Source organism: Salvelinus sp. IW2-2015, unplaced genomic scaffold (assembly GCF_002910315.2).
Source record: "Salvelinus sp. IW2-2015 unplaced genomic scaffold, ASM291031v2 Un_scaffold803, whole genome shotgun sequence".
Lineage (NCBI taxonomy): Eukaryota > Metazoa > Chordata > Actinopteri > Salmoniformes > Salmonidae > Salvelinus > Salvelinus sp. IW2-2015.
Genome location: NW_019942617.1, coordinates 1,062,480 through 1,071,519, shown reverse-complemented (window position 1 = coordinate 1,071,519; position 9,040 = coordinate 1,062,480). Strand labels below are relative to the sequence as shown.

Here is a 9,040-nt window from a genome sequence, read left to right as displayed (position 1 = left end):
ATAAACGCTACATTTTCCCGACCACACCGCTTCCCTCTACACATCTCATGGTGTCCATTTCCACATATCCAAGCTCTTTCCACTCCTTCATCCTCTGTAGGAGCAAACTGTTTAAAAATGTTTCTTGAATTTGTTGCGTCGACTCAAAAAGCTCTACCAGTCGCCATACTCCTCCTGGAAACCCCATCCCTCTGACATGCACTGTCAACTGTTACCATGCACTGTCAACTGTTACCATGCACTGTCAACCGTTACCAGCCGCCGTTACTCCTCCTGGAAACCCCAGTCCCCTGACATGCACTGTCAACTGTGGGACCTTAAATAGACAGGTGTCTCTAAATCATGTCCAGACGATTGAATTGGCCACAGTGGGACTCCAATCAAGTTGTAGCAACGTCAATGAAGATCATAGGAAATTGGATGCACCTGAGTTTAATTTGGAGTGTTTAAGGAAATGGGTGTGAAAAGGCTACTTATGTAAGTTAGACATTTCTGTAAATCATTTTTATTAATTTGCAAAAATTTCTAAAAACACTCATTATTGGGTATTGTGTGTAGACGGGTGATTTATTTTTTAATCCATTTTAAATTCAGGCTGTAAATGTGGAATAAGTCAAGTGGTATGAATACTTTCTGAAGCACTGTATTTGGGGGGACTAATTTCATGCAAAATGTGTATGTACACTTTTGCAATATAGTGAGAAATTGAGAATTAAACAACAAATTTTCAAATCGCAAACTGAAACCTAACATGAAATTAAATTATATGAAGAAAACAAAAATTGATCAAAGGACAAAATATTATTACATAAATCGTCTTTTTATTAGTAGTATGTGATAGGTATAACCGAAAAAGAAAAAAAAGACAAATTGTAGAAATCTGCTAAACTGCAAAAATCTGTAATGGTATCTGGTTTGTAAAAAGTAAAACAGCTGATCTGAATGAGTCCATGCCAACAGACCCCAATGGAGGGGCATTTTATGCAATGGCTGCCAGGTAGTCCTGACCCTGCTGTGTGAGTCTTCTGAAACCTGCCTCTTGCAGATTCCCACCCAATGTTATCTTCGGTCATCTGACCCTCAAAACTTTCCTTTAAAAACACACACAGAACACAATATTAATACAACCAGTAAATGCATGGATTTCAATAGAACACTATGACAAATTAAATCATTAAGTTTTCAAACTATTCCAGGTTTAACCTAAACACAGTATCACATATTCTGTGTTTCTTAAACACTTCTGAGAGGGAAGAGTACTACAGTGCAGGTGAGATGAATTACCTTCAAGGTTAAGATTGCTGTGTGAATAGCGTCTTCCAGTTCCAATCCACGTTATATCTCTTTTCTAGGAATGTTTTCCCATTGACGTAGTTCTTTCCCATCGCTGTTGCTTTCCATGCAAAGTATGCACCCTGTGTACATCAAAATAATCATATAGTTACTACCGGAAAAAATGATGTATGCGTAACGGAGTTAAGAACGTACCGTAAACCACTCACCAGCTAGCTTGAAATGTCACAGATGGAGCCATCCGTTGGTACACCTTTGGGTGGCTCAAACCATTGAAACGTTGTCAAGGAGTAGCCACTTGACACTTACACGCGACTTCTGCCATCAGAATACGAAGATTGCATTGAAAAGACTGGTTGTGGTCGGATTGTGTTCAGATCTGGCCGACCACTTTAGTGGTGGTCAGGGACACATTTGTGCGGATTTCTCCTCAGTCTGGACACAATCAGGCTACCGAGAGCGCATACAGTGGGCACGTCATCAGCACGTGTTTTGGGAGCGAGAGGCACCTTTTTTAATTAAAAGTTGGAGGAAATATGTTCCTAGTGTGGAATGTGTTTGCTGGCTTCATAAATGCTAGCTTATTTAATCAGGCTACCTGTGTATTGACTGTACGTTTTGTTTATGTGTAACTTGTGTTGTTTTGTCGCACTGCTTTGCTTTATCATGGCCAGGTCGCAGTTGTAAATTATTACTTGTTCAACTTGCCTACCTGGTTAAATAAAGTTTAAATAAAATTAAATTAAAATGTAGAAAAACTATTTTTGTTTATGCCTGTTTGCAATCCCTTTAGCTTTGCTAGCTAGCTTGCTGGCTAGTTAGAGGTTAGCTGGCTAGTTAGCTACAGTAGTTTGCTACTGCCATCAACTTGCTGTGTTGTTATCAGATTTAGCCTGTTCCACCGTTTGCATTATGCATTCTGGCATTGAATATTGCCAGGAAAAGGGAATCAAGCCACATTTAAAATGTAGGTTTAGACGCATGACGAGTTCGAATTCCATGATTAGTCTCCATGATCAGAATACAAAAGCTCCATGAACTCCATAGACTCGGCCTAGGAGTGAAGCAATTAATGATAGAGTGGTTGTTATACTACCATGGATACTTACAGAGGGATCTGATGGAAGAGGTAAGGGCGATCATCATCCCATCCAGCTTCAACAGTACACACCAAAGGGTCGCACTCCACTGAAAAAAACACAGGATGTTACTCTCTAGAAATTCAGGTGAAAACAACTACTTATCAACAACATGGATATTGTAACTCAGCAGTGGCCAACCCTCGTGGAAAGATACTGGGTGTCCGGACTTTAGGCTTTCCTTCACCTGCTCTAACACACCTGGTTCTATACAGGGTGTACGAGCTTTAGGCTTTTCCTTCAGCCAGCCCTGCTCTAACACACCTGGTCTATACAGGGTGTACGAGCTTTAGGCTTTTCCTTCAGCCAGCCCTGCTCTAACACACCTGGTTCTATACAGGGTGTAAGGGCTTTAGGCTTTTCCTTCAGCCCTGCTCTTACACACCTGGTTCTATACTGGGTGTAAGGGCTTTAGGGCAGGGCTGGAAACTTGAGGAAACCCACAACAGAACAGAACTGACCCAGACTGTGTGTACTCCTGCATGACAGAGGCTACCCGCTGGACAAGCTGGGCTGTGGATGCATCCTCTCTTTGTACAAAAAGAAAACGTTACAGGAGTACGTTATCTCAGAAATGTAACCTGATGAGGATGAACTACCAGCGGCAGGTGCGGTGAAGGCCGTCAAGTTCGTGCCTCGTTCAGTTGACAACAAAAATGATGGTGGCTCAGTGGGTGTGAGATTTTTTTGTTGAGAGAATGGATCCTTGGCTTCTGGCTGATCTATATGGYGTGTCYGMTTGGTTGGGGACTGTTGAGTCAGTGAAAGTAACTCAAAGTGGACTCGCAATTCTTCCGTTCAGAGMGAGCGGGCGCTGCTCACCACACGCCAAGGGACAAGAACTTTGACTTGCTTTGCTCTCCACAGCAGGGCGCGGTTGAAAGGAGGGATAACCAGTGCCGTGTATTCATGGACTCTAGCCCCGAATATTTATTAAAATGTTTTCATACTTTTCAGTCAATTCGCAAGTGGCTGAATATCATCTGAGTGAGGGAAACGGCGCCCCTCTGTCTCAGTATGTGTAGCCCAATATCTATGATGTCGACTTGTATGACACGTTGCCAGCTGTAGCATTTGATGCCAGCAAGCATTTGGCCTCCCTTGATTTAAATAAAATAACACAATTATAGAAAATAATTAGCCTACCAGTGTTGAGCTGAGCTCCACTGTGGGTTGTCTTGGTTCAGCAAAACGCACTCCAAGGGATGCCAGTTTGGATTTGACATCCTAAGCAAAATGTCCTCATTGTCTGAAAAAAACGTTTGTTTCTGGTGTACTTGTGTTGATGTTTCTTTCCTAATCCAGGGTTGGGGATTTGGACTTGTGCTTTTGACATAATTCTCTGTACTGGCCAATGATAATGACGGTGATTATGATCTAACCCTAAATTCATATACTGTGGCTCTGGCTTGAGACGGTAGAAGTTCAATATGTAGCGTAGATATAGGCTCACATTTAGCTAGCTAACTTAGCTGGTTCATTGTTGTCCATGTGAGGAAGTTAGGCTAGCAAGCATTTTTAGCTAGGTAGCCTATGAAAACAAACACTAAAAACGTACTGTATGACGATGCCATAGACAATTTCTCCAACATGAAAGAGAGGAGGATGGCATTAGCGTTCATCTAGTCTACACGGGTGTCAACCTATAATTGTTTTTATTTTTTTWWTTTTTTMACCTGTGCAAGCGCACACACACAGACAGAAATCAGTACCATGGACAGCCACATGATATTTATCWACATTGATTGGACTAAATAGTTTTTATCTTTGAAGTTTGTTTCAGTGTATTAAACTAAGCATATGTAGCCTTGTTGATTTGACATTTAAATCAGTAGTTTAGTAAACTGTCAAACATTAACTTGCTTGATCATGCTGCAGGTCATATAACTGTTTATTACATGAATTATTTGCTTTGTGGATTCACCGGACAGATGTTGCTCTCCGGTTTTGTGATGAAACAAATGTATGTGTAGTTGAATTCATTCCGCCACTGTGTGACTGTTGTCACGGTCTTATTGTATATCATGGTGGCGTATGAATGAATGGTTATAGAGCAAACAACGCAAATATCACAACAGGTTGAAATATGGCTTTTTTTACTGGCTTGGCTTCCCCGGTGATTTTACCCACGCATCACTACTGGGGTGGAGTTAAGTGTTGAGGATCAACTGAAATGGAAGATTCCTGGTGTCTGTGATGCTCGCCGTTTGGTACGAGAGCGTTGTTAAACAGAAGACACGGTCTGTCCTGCTGAGTTTTGATGCAGAGTTTTTACCCGACAAAGTTAGGATGTTAGGATGTGTCAGTTAACCTGTGAGCTTTTGTCCCAAAACCATTACATTGTTTTAGGTGCCAAGCTTACGGTCATGTTGCAGTAGTGTGTAGGAGTGAGATTCCTATATGTGAGAAGTGTACAGGAGGACATAACAAAGGTGTGTGTGTGAATTGTAGGGGTACCCATGGTGCTGTAGATCAGAAGTGTCCAGGGAAAGGCAGGTTGAGGTTGCCGGGATCAGAGTAGTGTCCAAAAGTGTCATGCTGAGGCAGTGAATAGAGTAGGAGATGATGTGTACAGGGTGAGGGATCCTCCTGTGAGTAGGCCGAGGCAAAAAAAAGAGTGATAAGAATAACGTGCCACAGTAATGTTGGTTTCTTAGCGTTCATAGCCATCGTTATCAACTATACTGCAGAAAATCACATTAAAATAGATGTTGTGGTGGCAGCTACAAAGAAGTGCTTGGGTGTACGAGATTTTACTGCAGAAGAGTTACAAGGTGTGTTGAACGATAGTGTCTCATTCTACCATGCTGCCGGCCTGGTGTTGGATCAGATAGGGCCAAGTAGTGGAATATTGGTGGGGTTTTAATGGGAGTAGGGTTAGGTGGTATAGTGGTGTGGTTTTAATGGGAGTAGGGTTAGATAGTATAGTGGTGAGGTTTTAATGGGAGTAGGGTTAGTTGGTAGAGTGGTGAGGTTTTAATGGGTGTAGGGTTAGTTGGTAGAGTGGTGTGGTTTTAATGGGTGTAGGGTTAGGTAGTATAGTGGTGTGGTTTTAATGGGTGTAGGGTTAGTTGGTAGGGCACATTTTTTCCCCCTTCCCTTTGTGTCAAAGTGTAATGAATTCATGCTCAAGAACAGCAGGCTGACAGCCCAGACGTTAGTGGCGGCATGCACCTCTAACGTATGTTTGCGGATTGCCATAATACCATAAAATAAGTGCATGTCAGAGCAGAAACTATACCGTGAAGTCCAAGGGACTGTCCATAGATCTGAGATAGAATTGTGATGAGGCATATTATCTGGGGAAGGGTATAAAACACTTTCTAGAATGTTGAAAGTTTCCAAGAGCACAGTTGTCTCCATCATTTGAAAATTGAAAAAATATGGAACTARCTGGATGCTGGCCGTCTGACCAAACTGAGCAACCTGGCGAGAAGGGCATTGGTCAGAGAGGTGGCCAAGAACCAAATGAACACACTGACAGAACTACAGAGTTCCTTGGTCGAGATGGGAGAACCTGTCTCTACAGCACTTCACCAATCTGGGCATTATGGGAGAGTGCCACATGACAGCACACCTGGAGTTACAAAAAAGCATGTGAAAGACAAATGTAAAACACTATGTCTGGACAAAACCAGGCACAGCTCATCACCCATCTAACACCATCCCTACCGTGAAGTGGTGGTGGCAGCATCATGCAATGGGGAGGCTTTTCAGCGGCAGGGACAGGGAGACTGGTGAGGATAGAGGGAACAATGAATGGAGCCAAATACAGGCAAATCCTTGAGAACCTACGTTTCAACAGCACAATGACCCCAAGCATTTAGCAAAAGCAACTCTGGAATGGCCTCAAAAAGAATGTGAAAGTCCTTCAGTGGCCTAGACTTGAATCCCATTGAAAATCTGTGGAAAGACTTGAAGATTGCTGTTTGCTGCAGCTCCCCATCTAACTTAACAGAGCTTGAGAAATATGCAAGGAAGATTGGAGACAATCCCCAATTCTAGATGTGCAAAGGGGATTCAGACATCCCATGACGACTCAAAGCTGTAATCACTGCAAAGGTGATACAGACATCCCCATGAGACTCAAAGCTGTAATCACTGCCAAAGGTGCTTCTAGAAAATATTGACTTGGGTGTGAATACTTATGTAAATGAGATATTTTAGTTTTTCATTTTCAATACATTTTCTAAATGTCTAAAAACATGTTTTCACTTTGTCATTATGGGGTATTGTGTGTAGATGGGTAAAAAAAACTATTATATTTAATCAATTTAAATTCAGGGTGTAATAACAAAATGTGTAATAAGTCAAGGGGTATAAATACTTTCTGAAGGCACTGTATTACCCCATCATTTTAGAATTAATGAAACAGAGCTCCTCTAGACATTTAGCATAGTTGATATTAAAATTTAAGAAAACTCTCTCAAATATAATTCAATTTTATAGTAAACAAGTTATATTTTCATAACAGTAAAGAAAATGCTTTATCATGAACCTGTAGCTAGGCTTCATAATGCGCAATTTCAGCGCGCCAAAAATAACCGGACATCTTTCCCATAATATCCCTCCGCACAACTGAATGATATAAGAACATATCACTGATGGCCCTGGGATAGATTTCTATAATTATAATATTTATAGCTATTCATGTGGTCATTGATATCAATACAGCATGACATAATTGGTGATTAGAAATTTATAATCACTACTTTTTATGATGAACTATGTTTTCTTGCGTCAGGATACTGCGTGCTGTCACTTGTCTTCCAGTGACGTTTGTGGCGCCAGAAATCAAGGTTTTTGGTTGGGGAGGGGTGTGTGTTAGTACGGGCCATATATTACCTAGGAATGTTATAAATAGTTTCAGTTTTGACACAAGTAAGTTAGTATAAAAATCGGTCTAAGTTAGGATGGTGATGTACGCAGCAGCGGCGTGGGCGCAGAACCAGCAACTCGGAAGAAAACCGGGTTGACTTGGATACGAGCTCTGAGTTTCTGTCGCTGGAGAGCGCATCGCAGACAAAGTCGAGTCGGCTGAAGAGGGCCTGGATGACAGCTCCAGTAACACTGAAAACACGCCAAATGTGAGGCCCTTTTAGATAGTTGACATTATAAAATGTCGCTGTAACCCAGCTGTTGTTGCCATCTGACAGTGTTAGCTAACCAGTCTAACTAGCTAGCCCGACATTGATGTTGTTTATGTGCTAGTTAACCGCATTCTATGCCAGTTGTAAGCTAACTGGAGGCTAATGTTATAAATTAGTTGGCCTGTTAGCTCCTGTCTCTAGTTTACATACCCTATGGGGTATCGCCCATAGATGTTTATATCGTGGAGTTGAGTAAACTCAGCTAATTAGCTAGCCCCTTTAGATGGCTAGTAAGTACACTGACTAACAATAACTTTAATGATTGTTTCTGAATGTGGACAGGTATGTTGCCTGCTAGCTAACTTCTATAACTAGCCAGCTATAAGCTAGCTTACTACACTAAAAATGACTGGATTCCTATGTGAAGGCAGCTGATGTTTTTGTTTTTTCTAACATAGGGCCACTCGATGGTGAAGGAGGAGGAGCCCTCCGAGACGAGGATCCTGAGGACCAGGGGACAGACCGTCAAACATGAGGTGTCCTTGGCTAAAATAATGGCCAGACAAAGTGCCCAACCAAGTCCCTGAGAAGAAGAAACTGGTGAACACAGCACAAGGTAACTACTTATGTTTTATGCAGATAACTGGTATTCATTGTATGTAAAATCAGCTTCTACTCCTCTCTGTATAGTCGATGATATGCATGACGACAGAAACATGTTTACAAACCTAAGGTGTCATCACAACCCTCCATGTTTAAGTTCTCATTTTGTTGATTTCTGCAGGAAATCCCCAAGACTGCAGGGCGATGGAAAAGCCTCCGCGTCATCCAGGGACAAGCAATCTGAAGCWGGTAACTAMATCATTTCTAGATCACATTTACATGAATCAATGCCACCTCCAACAGTACAGCGAGAAGGAGACACCATTGGTTTCATTTATGTCAGCTACAATGTTTATCATCAAGTAAATAAAAYAATCTTCCAGATGCTACTGATGAAGTTGAGGAAGAAGAGGCCTCTACTCTGAAGACCCAGTTTGTTCTGCGTCCCAGGGAGGAGGACAGCTCTGTGAGACGCAGCTCCAGGATCACCAGATACAAGCGCAACTCCAGGAACCAGTCTGTACTCTATAACCGCCTCATCACCAAGTAAGAKCATCTCCATCAGCATCGTGCATCAGGGGTGGCCAACCCTKCTAGCTTCCCATCTACCACAGGGTTTTCCCCTGCAGCCCTAATCTAGCACCGGGGCAGGAGAAATCACCTGCATGCCCAGTAACTCCTCCTCTCTGGAGGAGGGTTGGGCRACCACTGTTGTACATTTCCATGTCAGTCTGGGTTGCATGTTTATAATGGCAAAGTTGATAACGGCTAGCGGTAACGGTGAAATTAAACAGTCCCTGTTTTTTTGTTCATTCTATTCGTAAAGTACAGCTGAGGCAGTGCTGCAGAAGATGGGTGACATGCAGAAAATGCGTCGCCGGTTAAGAAGCAGGGATACTACGGAGGAGGTAAACT

At 42.2% G+C, this 9,040-nt stretch overlaps 1 long non-coding RNA gene and 2 pseudogenes across 1 annotated transcript; 1 reads left to right on the top strand and 2 right to left on the bottom strand.

The window, feature by feature from the left end:
- LOC112068950 (proteasome subunit alpha type-2-like) overlaps positions 1 to 3,768 on the bottom strand; it is a 6,948-nt pseudogene extending 3,180 nt beyond the window's left edge.
- LOC139024013 (uncharacterized) lies at positions 800 to 1,374 on the bottom strand. Its single transcript, XR_011475249.1, has 2 exons — positions 1,285 to 1,374; positions 800 to 1,091 (listed from the first exon to the last, which is right to left on the bottom strand). It is a non-coding gene; the product is annotated as an uncharacterized lncRNA (long non-coding RNA).
- Positions 3,769 to 5,556: 1,788 nt separating the features above from the next.
- Positions 5,557 to 9,040, top strand: part of LOC112068949 (ATPase family AAA domain-containing protein 2-like) — a 16,988-nt pseudogene continuing 13,504 nt past the window's right edge.